The 17,183-nt window shown below is 40.0% G+C and overlaps 1 protein-coding gene across 5 annotated transcripts in view; it reads right to left on the minus strand.

Annotated features, from left to right (window-relative positions):
* ahnak (AHNAK nucleoprotein) overlaps nt 1–10,356 on the minus strand; it is a 35,265-nt gene extending 24,909 nt beyond the window's left edge. For all 5 annotated transcript variants that reach the window (XM_062476290.1, XM_062476292.1, XM_062476293.1 and 2 more), the window contains exons 1-2: nt 10,068–10,356; nt 1,134–1,193 (exon numbers count right to left, since the gene is read on the minus strand). The gene's annotated coding sequence lies outside the window, so the exon portion shown is untranslated. The remainder of the gene's footprint in view (nt 1–1,133; nt 1,194–10,067) is intronic.
* Between the last annotated feature and the right edge of the window lie 6,827 nt (nt 10,357–17,183).

A 17,183-nucleotide genomic window follows, 5' to 3' on the forward strand; every position in this document is an offset into this window, starting at 1 on the left:
TGATGGGCGGAGGGGGAGAACAAAAACAGCCAGCGACTAATAAAAAGACATTGTCCAAACCAGAGTCAAGCTAAAACTAGGGAAATGGAGTCACACCTTAGTGTAAAACTAGTTTTTCTGCAGTCACCATTCACCTATAAATCTTTCTTGACAAAACAACTGTAAATGGTAAGGAACCAGACAAACTGAAAGGAAGTAACTAAATATAACAGGAAAGTACAATTAAATATCTTCACAAGATAAAGATTGCACTCAAAAACACATTATCTGTTCTTCGGATCATAAGATAGGGAGTCAAGGCCTCAAAAGGTTTAAAACAACAATAAAACAATCCCTTGAAGGAGGGAGAAGAACACCGAAAGGCACACGTTTTGTAATCAAATCACTTAATTCATCACAAAGGCTCAAAAGGCAACACTTGAAAAAGTTGAAGAAAATAAACTGAGGGGAGGCGAGTCGGTTAAGTGCCGGTTAAGATCCAATTCATGTATTTTTTTGTATTTTTTTGTTTGGTATGTCAGTGTGGTGTGCCAAAGTCTGCAGGGGACTTTGGGACGACCCACCAGAAAAAGAAGAAGCCTGGGACAAAAGCTGCTCCTAACTGCCTCCTAACCACAGAAACATTTCAGGATCCGCCCCTTCTCCCTCTGCACGACATCCACTACAAGGCCTGCATTTGGTCGGGGTTACCACATCTACAATGTTGTCTAAAGATTAATCTCCTGCAGCTGCTTCTCACACACAGTTCAACAGTGTGAACTGGATTGGCTCGACAGCTCCTTTTGTAGTAAGGGGGTAGAGGTGTGTGTGGGGGGAGGTTGCGTCCAACAGGTGGTCAAGCCATTGCTGGGGGGTTGGGGGGGGTTAGTTTTTAGTGTCAGGTTTCCACAGGCAAGCCATTCACGGCTGAATGCTGGAATGACCTTCCAGGTTCAAAGGAGGCAAACATTCCTAGACTGTTCCAGAGTCCAGTTTTTCCAATACTCTATTGATCATAGCATGTTGATCAATGACAACACTGACACCTACTTTTTTGCCGTCATAATGCAACAACATAAGAAAGTTACTGTATATTTGGGCTTTGTCATGACATCATTGTCTTTGAAGGCTATCTTTGTATAGAAGACACTTACTGTGGTTTGCTCAAGCGAGGGCCAAGGGCTCCTAGTCTTCAACTTTAGTTTCCTTGATATCTGATAGAGACAGAGAGGACAAACAGGAGAGAACAAAGACAAGAATTAATGTCATTGACCAATATTTTTGTTACATTATAAGTTAACTAGAGAGGGTACAATTTCTGGGGAAATTGTAGGGTGTGCTTGCTTGCGTCGGTTGTACAGGGATTTTAATGCCATTTTTACAACTGATATTCCTGTATATTTTATATAAAAATGCATAGGGCCTACTTATTATGTATAAATATTACATAGATTTAAAAGCATCTTTTTTTTGCTGCTCATTTACAACTCAAAATACGAGTGAAGTGTAGAATGAAATATGATGTCTTCTCATTTCCCCTGCAAGAGGCAGCCTCATAGCTGAATCAAAATGAATAAATTTGGCAGACCGGTGTACAAATTGACCTAATCTCTATGACTTAAACGTCCTTTTAAGTTTTTCCCTTCTCGTGATATTTTCATGCATTTAGCCTACTCATTGCATTCATTCATTAATAAAGAACCCCCTTTGAAGATTATTCTACGACGTTACCCGGCAGTAGAAGATGGAATCGCGATTCAAACAGTACCATCTGCTAACTGAAAATATGCCCCCCAAAACGTAAATAAGCTTGACATTTATTTAGTGGAAAATCGCTCATTCATAAAAAGCTCACTGGTAGCGATCATTGTAAGGTAACAACGCAAAATGCGATATAGCCCTGTGTGGAGAAGCTGCCCCGGTAAATTCTACTACTACGGTACAGTACTATACTACTGCTGTGTTCGTCTCGGTAGCGATTGCGTTGGTTGAATTCGATTAAACGTTCCGTTGTACGGTTTAGGCTGAAATTAATTATTTTCATGAACAGATTGACAAAGTTTAGGCTGTGGCAATGAAGTTCAGGTTAGTAGTTAGATAGACTTTTGATTTAAGTAAGGGGAGTGCCGAACATGTTCTGTCGCCGTTTGACTTCCTAAACAGCTGTGTATGTTAGATGTTTTTGTCGTGTGTCTCGCGTAGGCTACAGCGTTGCAGTGATACACTGGATTGAAACCACAGGTAATGATAATTTCACCCACAAATCGTGTACTTGTAATCTAATGTCATAATAAATCCTACAACGAAAATGTATATGTGAGGAATGTTTATTTTAACGATTGAAAACAGATACATCATAGACCACTGTAGTATGTGTTGCCCGGGCAACAGAGGCTAATGTCATGATGCTAATATTTCAGTGAAATGGGCTTACTTCCTTAATAATATCAGCTAATATTGTACATTACACATCACAATTGTGTGTCATATCACAAAGTAAAATGAGTAAATAGTTATCACCCTGGCCTCTTTGCTTGTGGCGTTCCTGCAGCTGCCTTGCAGTAAAGCTATAGTTAGCCTAGCTATCCCCCAAGTTAACAGATGCGAAACGGATGTTCTGCTACAGGTAGTCACGCGTGTTTTCGTGACGTTAGTGACGTAGTGACGTTAGTAACGTCAGTGGCTAGCAAATTAGCCACCGTTAGCTTCACTTTTCGCCACAAAAACTTAACTTAAGCCCAAACCATGCAACGGAACGTAAATTCCAATAGAAGCAACGCAATCGCTACCAAGACGAACCTTTTGACACCGCCGTTGTGTATGTAGGCCAAATATTGACTGAGTTTTAGGGGGGCGAAAATAAATAATAAATAAATAAATATGTATGTGAGAGAACAAAGGTTGTGCTCTCGCCGAAGGCTTGAGCACACCCAATAATAATTAACTAATGTCAAATTGAGTATCTCTACTTAGTATTTGGCAACACAATCTGCATTGTATCTGTCAGAGTACCTTATCTCATTTTGTGGCACACTGGGCTTGTTTATTCATGTCAGAGAGACACAGAAACAAATTGTACTAGTACAATGTAAACACCTTCTGGTATTCAAAGAGGGTTATCTGCCTTGCATACATATTTACACTTTCCTTAATCTGTTTTGACTTCACAGGCATAATGGACCTTTACCTGAAACACAAATTCTTTATCAATCACAGCACCCCAAGGTTGCAATGATAAATCTTAGAGAGGGAGATATTGATGTAGGAGTGCAACGGGATTGAACACCCCCCTAAAGTAAATAAATGGAGTTGATTTGGTTACGCTCCAACAGTGGTGCTTTCACATCAAGTCAAATAAAAGTCTCATACCTGAGCCCAATTACAAGAAATGTGTCTGTGCAGTTTGGAGACAATTAAACACAATTAAACCCATTGAACACTGCAAAGGACTGTTGTGAAATCCATTTTTAAAATGTTGTTTAAAGTGTTGTGGTTTTAACTAAACATGAAATTGTTTTTAACTAAACATGAAAAAAAAGCTATTTTCTTGTTTTATTGCTAGAGCTAAGAATGCACTTCCAGAATCCACTATTCCAGAGATGTACATTTTCTGGCCATCGTAGCATAGTCACCCTTTGGTTAAGAACACACATACTCGTCACAAAGATGCAGGGCACAAGGTGTTTATGTTTTCTCCTAGCAACACTTGCTGTGGTGAGATTGTGATTTGATATTGGGGTAGTTTTACCATCACGTCATGAGAGTCATCATATCAAGTGGCAAAAGGTAAAAGGCCTCCTAAACAGCCACTACCAATTGTTACTAGCTTCTCCTGTTTTTCTTATACGTTTACACAGACACAGGTTGCGTGAACACTAAACCTCCACTTGTTGCCTATGTTTCTTAAAAGGTCTACTGTTTGCTAATAAATGTTGGTATATAGGTCAAATGGCTTGAGGTAAACTATACGAAGACAAACCAGTAAATTGCTTACATTATGCAACGTTTTTGCAGGACTATAGTCTTTAAGGTTTGTGTCATAATAACATGAGTGTTTTGAGAAATAAAGGAACTTTCGCTGGAGCTGGAACATCGACGAAGCAAATGAGCAATGATTGTACAGGCAGGTATTTCCTTGTGACAGCAACATAACAACTATTATTAGCCTCCTCCTTTTAAGCTCTATATATCCTGAACAGGTTGTTATCTCAAAGAAAGTGGTGGCAAATAACTGTTATAATAAAATGTTTACAAACTGCACATGTCCAATAGTATTCCTATACATTGTTAGGCATGTAATTACAGAGATATATTTGGTCAACAACTAAAAGAGAATAAAGGAACGCAAAAGAACAACTTCAATAAGTTTACTGGATCAGTTTATCTTTACCTGTTGAATGTTGCATAACCCAAACAAAGCCTTTCACTGATGCATGGCATCCACAAACAGAAACTGAACCAGTCCTTTCACACTATCCTTTTACTCATTAGTTATTTCATACCTTCATTCAAATGTGTCATCGCGACTCCCAGCTAAAACTTATGCCAATCTTACTGCTTTATTTTCTGTTGGCAGTTTATTACTGAACTTGGGCTGGTACTGTTGACACTGAAATAGACAGGGCACTGTCACGACAAATGCCAAGCCGTGCGCGGTTGTCCCTGTGTTTGCGTACAGCGACGTGGGCCATAGCAGCTGTGTACACTCTCAGACATCAGACCCCAGGCAGATTATATTAAATTGGCTGTCACAAGAGTACAGATAAACAACACTGATGAGCTCTCTATTATTCAAGATACACTGAGCGCTATGTGGAGTAATCTGTCATTTGAAACGTACAGGTGATATTTGACATCCATGATCAGATGTTTTCGTGTCTGGCATGACAGTTTAGACATTTCAGACAAGATAAAGGCCACTGGATGAGGTTTAAATGGTAAGTGATACCATGTCAACAATGACGTGTTGACTTGTGTACTTTTAAAGCATGAAACAGGATTTAGTTCAGAACTTTTTTTTTTCTTCCTGTTCACAGAAAAACAACAATGCAATTGTATTCAAGCACACTATGTCATGTCTGTTTAGAGTCATTGATGAGATATTCCTGGAACTGTTTGAACAAGAATAAGATTCCAGGTACAGTGAGGAAACTTAAGCCGAGGCTCAGATCCTAAGCATGTCTAAGGGCAACATCAAAAGGTAAACAGTGTAGCCTACTGCGCTGTTTTGACCATCACAATTAAACTCCTCCCATTCCACACACGTACAGACACACACACACACACTTGAATGGGGAATTAAGTGGGCAGTGGTTAGTACACACCCATGTAAAACAGTACAGGCAACCGCGGTTGGGGATAGAGAGGTGGACACGCCATCCCGCTCTCCACCTTAGAGCTGCTTGCTAAGGGAGAAGTACCCAGAGAGCAGAGCCCCACCCAGCCCTCCAGTCACACACATTCCTTGATAGAGCCGTCAGGCCAGCTGGAAGAGAGCCCAGCCTCTCCCCGCGGTGACTAACTCCAAAGAAATGTCCTCTGTCTCTGCTCCCCGACTCTCCGCTCGACCCGTCTCGCCTTGCTCAGTTCACCCACACACACTGCAAGTCAGCACAGGGTTCATACCGACACAGGACAGGACAAACTTTTTCTTACCCCTCAGGGCTTGTGCAATCATCACTGCCGTCATACCCAGCGGCTGCCTGTACCTGTGTGACATCAAGAAGTCACACCCTGCCTCAATTTGGAAACACCTAGAGAGGTTTTTTTAACTTGTTTATCATGACGGCTGGGGAGACGGCCAATAAGACATCCAATCAAAAGATCCAGAGCAGCCCATCATGGTGATTAACTTAAAGGGAGTAAACTTAACTGGAGTAAAAGGCTACAGCATGACATTGATTAGAGATCAAGCATTTTAGGAGCCTAAAACTGTGGCAAGCACCGATTCGATTAAGCACAAATAAAGAGACTACAGTTGAAAGGACAGAGAACTATCTTGACCGTTTTCAAACAAAACTGTCTCTGTGCATTTGTCTCCCTTTCTCCAAGTGTTGAGGTTTTAAGATAGGGCTTTTAGACAAGATGACAAAAGGCAACTTGGAAAAGACCATTTTCCCTGAAAGCACAGATATGAGATGTGTATGTGACACATGTGGGAAGAATGTAAGTCAAAACAAATGCTGGTCCGCACCAGCAACCACAGTCCTGCTGAAGACCAATGTCTTCCCACTGACGCCAACCCGACTGCTCCTGATTAAACTATTGTGACGTTGGCAGGAGCTAGTCACACACTTATGTAAATATTGGGGGAAACTTAGTTTTTTATGAGATAAGAGAAAACAACAACTGCTTGTGTATAAGTAAAATTTGACAAAGAACTCCAACTGAGTGTTCTAGATATTTTTTACTGTGTGTGTAGATTGACCTACATACTTGCTGAGTTGCTGCTGTGCTGTTTTCAGTAGATGCATAAAAAAAGACTCTTCAAAATTACTGCTTAATTCCCCCCCAAGAACAAAAAAAGTATATTGATTATTGATAAAGGGAAGAACTTCAACATAGAGCCAGTGTTATGAAGACGCAATCTTTTTTAAACATGCATGACTAGTTTCACAACAGAAGAGAGAGAAAGAGGAAGGTGGAAGAGATGGAGAGAGGGAGGGGGAAACTTGTGTTTCATCAAAAAACACTGTCCATGATTTGAAAACTTACTGCAGCAGCCCGGGTTCAATTCCAACCCGGTCCATGCGCTGCATGTTATCCCCTTATTATAACACTTACCTGAGACAAGACAACATTGCTTTCGCTTTGTGTGCTCTTTGTAATCAAGGAGTAAAACAGTTGTAGTAGTATTTACTAAGGTTCAGTGGGAGTGTCTTCTGTTGCCAGGCTTGCTACAAACAAAACAAGACCAAATATTTCTAAATTTACATTTCCACGGCTACCCTGGTATTTCAGGCCCTTGTTTCAAACAACCTTTACGGATACCACATGTCACCCCTTCTCCATAGAAGAGGAGGGTGGGGAGAGGTCAGTTGGAAAGGGGAGGGGAGTAGGTGAACACACCTAAGGTTATATAAGGTTTATAGCTTGTAATCTTAGGATAATTCTTCTGCAACACAGGAAAAAACCCTTGGGTCATGCAGATACAGACAAAAGCCCTCATGCCTTTCTTATCCATGCCCATGCAAAACTAGCAGCCGAGTCAATCCTTAAAAGGAATTTAATTTTAATGGATTAACAAATCATGCAAAAAATGTACATCATAAGCACATCCCCAAAATTGAACTCAAGCTTCCAGTCAAGGGAGTAAGAACCCTTTTTGGTTGGGATCAGGGAGTGGAAAATCTGAACTAGATAGGTGACATGAGGATGTTGATTGGTCCTAGTAAAGTCTGTAACACAGCTCTGTGATTGGTATTTCTCAACATCCAGACAGGGCGATAAGGGCTTTCAGTGCATACTCAAGACATGTCAAAGCATTCCATAACAACTGTGGACAAATAGGGAGTGGTTCTACAGTTTATCCAAGTCTTTTGCAATGGTCGTTCACTACCTTCAATTGCTACATTTCACTTGGAGCCTACAAGGCATTGGGATCTCCCAGATGCACTTAAGTTGTACTAACTTTCAACTACTTCTGTCCTGAAAACTGGCAGATTTAATACTGTATTTTCAAATCCCTTCTGCAAAGATAAGTTTGTTTTTAGTTTATCTTGACAAACAGACATAGTTATCCTAAAGTGTCACTTGTGAGAATAAGAACGCTGTTACAGCAAGATGAGATTTTTTCTTTATCCAGCACTATATCCTGGGACCAATTCATGTGTGAATACAGACTATGATAAAATAACACACTTTCACCTGATAAGCATCTGAATCCCCCTCTTCTCTTGTCCTTCTCTATTTAGTCCATATCACACCAACCTCCCTCAACCACATGCTGACACACCCTTGCTACACCCCCCCCCCCACCCCCCACCCACACACACACACCACACACACACACACCACACACACACACACACACACCCCGGAGGATGTAACAGAGGAAGTGTGCTGCTCCAGGCTCTTTCCGTTTCACACTGGCGAGGACCCAGAGTGCCACTCCTCTCCCCTCTATCAACACTCAGCAAGGGCCAAAACCATGGCAAGTTTGGTAGGGCCCTCTGACGAACACCTACTACTGACTGTGTTCATGAAAGCAAGGATAGACAGCAAAGCATCTCAAAGCATGAGGAGAGAGATCAATAAATGTATGGCTTTGTTTGCTCAGTCAGTTGAAAAGTAAAGGATTTTCCTCAGGTTTATTGGGAATATGGTATCTTGTTTGGCTTTGTGTGGGCCTACAGATACTGCTGACTTACTTTGGATAAAACAATTGCAGACACAAATTCAATATACAGGTACTAGTTGTGGCAGGTACACACAAAACATTCAACATACAATAATTAACTTTGTAACTATGTATCATCCACCACAAAATGCCTTTTAATTCCTTTGAGAACAGCAATTTCAGAAATTCCAGGCATTTTTGTGGCACTAAACATGAGCTTGGTTGAGTTTGATGACAGCCTTAAACTAGCTTTCGAAGAAGCCTTCCTGACTCCTGAGAGCTTAGGGTGTGGCACAAAGGGGGATGGGTGAGGAAATTCGAATTTCCAACCAACTAGCCAAAACACGTCTGGACTTTAACTAGTTAAAGCTGTCTTATTCCATATCTGTAAATTATCAGAGTGAAACATATTGTTGCGCAATTCTAGTAAAGTTTGTCTCTCAGAAATGACAGGCAAATTGTCCGGAGTCATGTTTGAGTTGTACGTGTCAATTTAACAAAGGCATCTTACTTTTCCTAATTTTAAGATGATAAATCCCCTCTTTTTCTCAACTCATTGAGTCTTGCTTTTCCCCCTTTTTGCCTCAAAGCTGGTTTCAATTAGTAAGTCTTTCCAAACCGCTGCATTCCATTACCCCCCACCCCCGCCCATCCCCCTCTCCCTTTCTCCGCCTCTCTCTCCCTCCCTCTCCACACCCTGGCCTGCAGCCCAGGTTAAAAGAATCGATGTAAAACAGACAAGAGAGTTCCAAAACTCCACCCATATCCACATGTTAAAACGAGTGACACAAAAACACACAGCCTAACCTTAAGTATAAACTGGTCTAGAAAATGGCAGTTCAATTTTAATACCATTCTTTCATAGCCTATACTACATCAATGCTGATGTATAGCATTGGTTAGTGAGGATAAGTGAAATCGTTGTCTTGAAACGACTGAACATGATTGCAGCCTTACTTTTTCTTTACCCTTGGGCGTGTCTCCCGAAAAGGAGAAGGAGGGTGAAAGGAGGTGAGAGAGTAGACAGAAGAATATGCACTAACACGATTTAGCTGATCCATCGCAGTAACTATTCATAAGACCTATTATTACTACTCATGGTAAAATCTTTCTGTTTCACAACTGTATGCCTCCAATCAATAGAGGATACTATGTGGATAGGCTTTGTGTATGCTTCTTAAAGTAAACTTTGCAATCTTTGGGCGTTTTCTCACCACAATGTGAATAGTTTGTGGGCGAGGTGTGGTGGATCGACCTCCACGTTGCACAGACTCGATTAATCTGCTGTAGCCTATTAGGCTACATTTAGAAAGTTAAGGTTTACCACAATTCGGCAATATTGCCACGCAATGAAATAACAGTTTCTTTCACTTTAAAATTACGTAGTTTTTTTTATTATCCCCAGGCAACTTCTTCAGTGCGCAATAAAACAGCAGATCAAAGTGGGCAACCCTGGTCCCAAATTCATGTGGGTGTGGATACACACCCACTTCTCGTGTTCAAAATAGTAGAGCTTCGAACAATAAATACAATCGCAAGACAACAACAATCGTCTTTTTCTCAGTATAAACTAATTACTCCGCTATAATGACCATTTAAAATTCCCGACGTATTAAAACAAACTCAGATCAGAACAATTGCCACGCCATGCGCACATTATACAATGAATTTCTATTAGTCAGTTATTAAAACAAGGACATTACGATACAAGATCGAAAGTTTTCAATACACACAATTCTAATGATCTTACCTGCGCAGTCTGTGCTGCCAAAACTTTCACACCAGCTTGAGCATCCTTGGCAGTGTTGTCTTCTCCGTCCCTGTCAATAAAAGTACTTCTTCCCAAACTCAGTTTTCTATCTGTAACAGATTCTCCCTCTCTCTAATATTTATGTATCGACTCTCTCTCTCTCTCTCTCTCGGGCTCCAGGGCGTTTTTCCTCCTCCACCCTTTTTTTCCTCCCCTCTGAGTGCTTTTCACTTTTTTCAGGTCTGCGTCGCTGTTACTCCGTGCAATGAAGAATGGATGGACAGGCGCAAGGGTAGGGCTCCTGGTTGTAGAGGGAGGGAGGTAACGGTGTACAGGGAGTGGTCGTCCAGCTCTTTAGCTCGGCCCACCCAATGTCTGAGTCATACAGCTACAGTGCTCAAATGACATGTAATAGAAAACCTTTCTATCCCAAAAAGTTGACAGAAAGGGGCAGGAACAAATGTACATTTACATTTAGTCATTTAGCAGACGCTCTTATCCAGAGCGACTTACAGTAAGTACAGGGACATTCCCACGAGGCAAGTGGGGTGAAGTGCCTTGCCCAAGGACACAACGTCATTTTCCACGGTCAGGAATCGGACTGGCAACCTTCAGATTACTAGCCTAATTCCCTAACCGCTCAGCCACCTGACTCCCTAACCTACCTAAATGTAAAGACATTAACAACATAACATAAAATATATTGATATGATTTAGGTCTACAACCTGGATTGAATGTTTCAAGCATCAAGTGGTGAGAAGGTTCATGGATAGAGCTCTTGACTTTGGATCAAGAGGTCCCAGGTTCAAATCTCCCCATGAATGTTGCGCTTTGTATGATTTATTACATATGTCCTTTGTAGTTTTGTCATGACGCTTACCAATATGTGATTTTTGCTCTTTTCTACCTGTAATACCTTCATGATTGCAAGCAAGTTACCTTAACATTTAACATCTTGCCTTTTAACTTCTGTGGGACATTTGTTTGAACAGAGAAAAAATATTGTTCAACTTTCTAACGCTTCACAAATAAACTGTAATATTAAACTGTAACTTATTTAGATTCTTGTAAATTATTTGTATCACACTCATTTAAATGGTTTGTAATATATGTGCAACAATAGATTTGATTGTGATTGTGCTCAATTTATTGCGATCGTCTTACCTCATAAAAAAAAATCATACTGTTGTGGCTGCATACTCAAGAATCCACAGTTGCATCAGACTATGTTACCTGTAACCAAGTCCAGTGTAAGGTTGTCTCATCCCTTGTTAGAAACCTCTCTTTAAAAAAAATTCTAAGCAGCTCAAATGTTACATGTGACAAATAGTTTATTAAAACTATGATGATTTTAATATTGGATCAAGAAGTACCAACACTTAAGATTGATTTAATCTTACTGTGGGAAAAGAAATGAATGAAATGTAAGTGGAATTACAATTCAAATAAAACTTTAATGTGGGGGTGTGGGTGTTTGAAAGAATATATGGGTCTGTTTACATTTGTATGAGTATTTGCTTGCAGTTAGGCTGTATGCATACTGTATGTGTGGGTGTGTATTTGTGTGGATGCCTTTATGTCTCAAGATGTATCCTTGAACCACCCTTTTTTCATATCCAGATGTCACACCCTTACTCACTGAAGTGAAATAGCAAACAGGAGAGCAGGCGAGCAAACAGGGAGGAAGTAGCAACATGTCTTTGTGGAGAAGAACAGGGTGTGGCACACACTATGAGTCAGAAGAGCCCTGATTTTGTTTTCTCACCAAAACAGTCTGAACCATTCTACAAAAGACACTGCCTGTTTTGTTTGAAAATACCCAATCATTGCATGCCGAGATTAAAGTGAAAGAGATAACACCAAACATGTGTAGGATAGGGGGGACTCCAAAAGGTCTATGTGGAATTTGTGTCCCATTAATCTTTCTGGACTGCCAGAGTGTCAAGGACTCTGAAGGAATCCTCAAAGCAATAGTCATATAGAATTTTTTTTAAGAATGTATTTTTTACAACCCACAAGGAATGTTGTGCACATGGTCACACACTCTTAGTCAGACAAACGTGGATTCCCCCAAAAATAATGAATCTCAAAAGTAAATATTGACTGCATTTTTTTTTATTCATTTTTATGTTAGTCTGTCCTCAAACTCAACAAGGGATGTTTGTTTATGTTAGTGTTAGAAATATTTAATATAGAATTTCTGTCTAGGTAAATATGTATCTGCAGCCTTCACTTGATGATGGCACTTCCCTGCACCTGTTGACTGAATACATGTTTGACAAACTCCCTTGTAGGGTGTGGCTGTAGGGGAGTGGCTTGGAGAACCAGCTGAATTGTATGTTTTTTTCAGTGCTTGGCAACTATATGTCCCTCTTAAAATGTCAGCAAACCTAAAACATTTTCTAATGCTTGTCTGTACTTTGTGTTTTAAATTTCAAAACCTACCATTGAAATGAGGGTGAGTGAGCACTCAATGTGGAAAGACTACAATGAATAGGAGGATATCAAGGATATGTGGGAATGGGTGTGTTTCCTTGTCGGTCTAGGTGTGCCTGCCTGTGTGAACCAGTGCAAATAGTTAGAGTCATAGCCCATGACTACAATGCAAACAGAATCACTCAGGCTGGCAAGAAGGGAAAGTCATGGGATTACAGCTCGAAAAGATGGATTGGTAATTGTGATGAGTGTGTATGTTAGGCCATGCCATAATCAATCCCTCCCAGGATTAAAATGGCATTGTAGTCTGATAGATCAGAAAGAAAACAATATCTGGAATGACACTCATGTTCTTGACATTTTACAGGTTGAGAATGATACAGGCTGACGTTTCGATTGAAGATGATTATGTACTGGAGTGAAAAGTACACAATGTCAATAGTAAAATATTGGAATGGATTTGATGATAGCCAGCTGAAATTCCATCTGACTGAACAATACTACTAGTGTTTGGTGGAGAATAATAAGTGTCTGTGTGTCCTAAGATCATTTGAGAAATCATGGGATAGAATCTACAATTTTCTTGGCTCTATCTCTTACTTTTCATCTTCCTATTTGACCCACATGTAAATATATTGTACGACTGAAAAGTCTGTATAAGTTGTAAACACTTGCACAAAATGTAAATGCTTTGTCTTGGCATGATTCCCATAAAATTTAATAATACAATATTTTAGAGTCCCTTCAATAGCAGCTATGCTTTGTGAGCACATCTTTCTTTTATTGAAACTGAGCCTGACATGTTTGCTGCTATTGTGGTTGCTTGCAAATGTTGTTAAACTGAAATGGTTGCTTTTAGGAGTCCACTTCAAGGACTGGCAAAAAAAATCTTGCATGCAGTAAAGATTGTTTGCAGTCAGCTCTTTTTATAATTTTTTTCAATAAAACATATTTGAGCCGGTGTGACATTTTTCACTACCAAACTTGTCAGTGGTCTTATCTTAAATTCCATGAATCAACTATTTAATTTTCACAAAGTTTGTATATTTTGGAGAGGTATTTTGAATATGGTGAATGTTCTGTTAAATGACCATTAAACCTATGGTCAAAAAGGATTACTACCTGAGCAAAAACCTGCAGGGTATATGACCACATGGTATCCAAGTAACATTGACAAACAACAGTAATCTGTTAATTAAACTGTGTCATGTGTACAGTGTCTTGCAATACACGAGTTATGATTGTTGCCATGGTAACAGCCATTTCCTAATTTTCTTTGGGGTTTCCCTGCACGCGTATATGATACAGATGGGTAAAAGCGTATTTCTAGTACAGAAAGAATGCAGAGAAAAAAAGGCAATGAGAGACAGATTGAGTTGTGGTTTCCACTGCGAGTTGTGAGTCACGAACACGAGGGAGGGACAGCGTGAGTATGAAAAAAAAGACTATTCTGGTATGGCTGCCATGGCAACATAATAAGCAAGGGGACCAGTTAGGGCAGGGATGTTTCCATAGAAATGCCCTGTGTGTGTGTATGTGTAAATATCAGAAGACAAAAAGTGGTATAAAATGTAACAAACAATTCTGAATAAGTGCTGTCAAGTTATAATTGTCTTTACTGGTACCTACACAAACTTGGGTTCGGTCTTTATGAAAAGCCTTAATGTCTCAGTGCTTTAGACTGGCAAACATTCTCATTGTCAACTGCTACTACATGTTTGTTCTTGTCCTGCACACTGGTAATTTAGTAAAGTCAGGGCTATGTCTCAGGTCCAACAATGTGGCTCCACCTAGAATTTCAACACACAAAAAACATCTGAAGGTGAGTCAATTATTTGATTTGTAAGTATTTCAGGCCATAGCATGAAAGCAGTGCAGCATTCAGATTAGTTAAGCAGTTTTCTAAATGCATATTTATTTCTCAGTCGTGTCCAACAAGTCCTCATTGATCCATCGTAATGGATCAATCAAAACAGTCTCTCTTCACAACCCTCCTCTGTTATGTTTCACCACAGACAGATACCTCCCTGTGAGCTAAACATTCCAGTCATAGTTGTAAATGTTCCAAAGGTCTAACCCTATGATAGGGTGAGTTTGAAAATCAGCCTTACCACAGGAAGTCAATACATGAAATGGAAATCAATCCATACCAGGGGGGACATATTTCCATTCAAAGAGCTGAACCAGATCAATAGTCCTTATCTAAATGATACTTCTGACAAAAAGCAAAGTCTTGGAAAAGAGACAGAGAGAGAGACAGAGAAAAAATGAGCAAGAAAAAGTGAGAAAAAAAGTGAGACAAAAGATACGGAGAGGGGTCTGACATAATTGGGACAGATTGTATTGTGCTAATTGAGGACTTGAGTTCCTCTTGTAAACTACAATTTGCCGATTAACACTTACCAAAAAATAACGACATTGTCTGACCTGGAACTAAATTGTATTATGCATAATAAAAGTATACAATCATTATTTTTAAAGGCACACAGCACAAAATTACAACTTGGTAATTAAACCTATTGACCATCTCATTACTATATAATTGACTTACTAGGGGGGGAAAAAATTATGCAACAACAAACGTCACCTAAAACTAAGCTTTTACTTCCTAAATTTATAAGTGTGCAGTTCCTTAATATTCTGTCATAAAAAACACTCCAGCAAAAATAGAATTAATAAAAAAGAGAACAAAAAGTATGTTTTTCTTCAGTCAACCCAAATATCTTTTTGCGTACAAATTGCTTGCATATAGCTTATTGAAAATCTATATTATTAACTACAGAAGTCTGATAATTCTACATATCTGCATACTAGCAATCAAAGTCAACACATTTGAAAGCAATAACTGACAAATAGACAAAACCAGAAACAAAAGTTTAGTTTGCATTGATTGGTGGCAAAACGTACGATTAAAATGCCAATGTTTGATTGTTTTATAGAATTTCAGAGCATTGTAGTACCACTTTGTTAAACAAAATCCTTTCCACTGTCAGCCCCACCTCCCAACTCTGGTAATATGAGCCTATAACTATGGGGTCTCACGTCCAGAAATGCAGGGGCTGTCTGTTTTCCCTCTCAGTCCCTCTCTTCTTTCTTCTCTCAGGGACACAATTTCTCTTCTCCCTCAAAAGATTTGAACTTGTAGGTAGAAAAGTCAAAGGAAATAAGAGAGATGGAGTGGCTCGAAACATCTTTGCAATGTGGCTGTGCCTGCCTGGCGACTCCTTTGTTATGTCATGTCAACATCGTAACCCTCCTCTGTCTCTATCAGCTATTTTCTTGTAAATTGACCTTTGACCCTCCTCATTCCAATCGAGTTCTGAATTACCATGCTGCATTTGAGTGCAAACAGCACTCTCCTCTTTGAAGTGAGGAGACATGTCAAACAATGCAATACATTTAAAGGAAACACTATTAAGGCAGTAACTGATATAACTTTGGACAGCAGAGCACATAAAAAACTGTTCCAGTTGTCAGCCAAAGAACATCCCTCGTCTTGTTAAATAATCTTCTTGGTGTGTACTAGCAATTGCACTCAGACCTCCTTGCTTAGTCATAAATGTGTCTGTTGAGGCAAGTCTCCAAGTTGAGCCCTATGTGTCTCAAACCACATGATACAAAATATCCCCATACATGGGTTACTCCCTCCCTCCCTCCAGCAATGACAAAAATCCTCCTTGTGGAGATGCCAGAAAATTATGAGAGCATATCAACAAAATGTATACTTTTGACATGAACGCTGATCCACAAGTCTGTCTCCAGAATGGTTGGAAGTACGTTAGAAAAGAAGAGTGTGCAATTGTGTTAGGTTTAAAGATGAAGGGAAGATAGGAAGAGGGAGTGGAGAGAATTTTTGGGAGAGGTTGGCCTCTGACTAAACAGTGTTTGTTCTTCTCCCTGCTCCAAACCCTCCACCATCTCACTCTTTCCAGATGTGTGGAGAGACGCAGACGCCGAGCAAATGCCTACCACTCTCCAGCCCACACGTGGGACTGACAGAGAGGGTCGGACAACAATACCCATATAAGCTTCCCTGCTCTCCTCCGTCGCTTTTTTGCCCAGTCCCGTCAAGGACCGAAACAAAATGTCTGAAGAGAGGGAGAGGCAAGAGAGGAAGGAAAATAGTTAGAGTACAAGGACAAGAAATAAATAAAGCAGGAGTTGGAGGGGGGGGTGGTTTTTGGCAAGGTTGGAAGAACAGAGTGTTGCTATTGGCATAGTGATGTGTATTGTTCTTGGGCTGGTCTAAGTTTTAACTCTATACATACTGAACAAACTACAGTGATGGAAGAGGTTGTCCTTGTTATGGTCATGCTCTGCCTGTGAAGAGGTAAAGAGATAGAGGGAGAGATAGAGAGGTTGGGGAGAAAGGCCACATACTTCCCCTTGGATTTAACTCAGGTTCTTTTACTTTGGGAGCAAATGAGTCATATACAAATGTAACCCCACTTGTGAGTTAAGTTATTACTCAACTTGTTAAATTGAACATGATTTAGCAACACAGTTACACTGGCACTTACATAGTAAATGAGTGTATGTGGGTTTGCATGAGAGAGAGCTAAAGCTACAGTGTGTTTGTCAACTCATATATTTAATACAGTACTATGCACTGGTGTATAATAACTATGACATGATTGCATAGCTCCTTTTTCAAGAACTACAGCAACACTAGAAGCTGC

This window comes from Osmerus eperlanus, chromosome 13, assembly GCF_963692335.1.
Source record: "Osmerus eperlanus chromosome 13, fOsmEpe2.1, whole genome shotgun sequence".
Lineage (NCBI taxonomy): Eukaryota > Metazoa > Chordata > Actinopteri > Osmeriformes > Osmeridae > Osmerus > Osmerus eperlanus.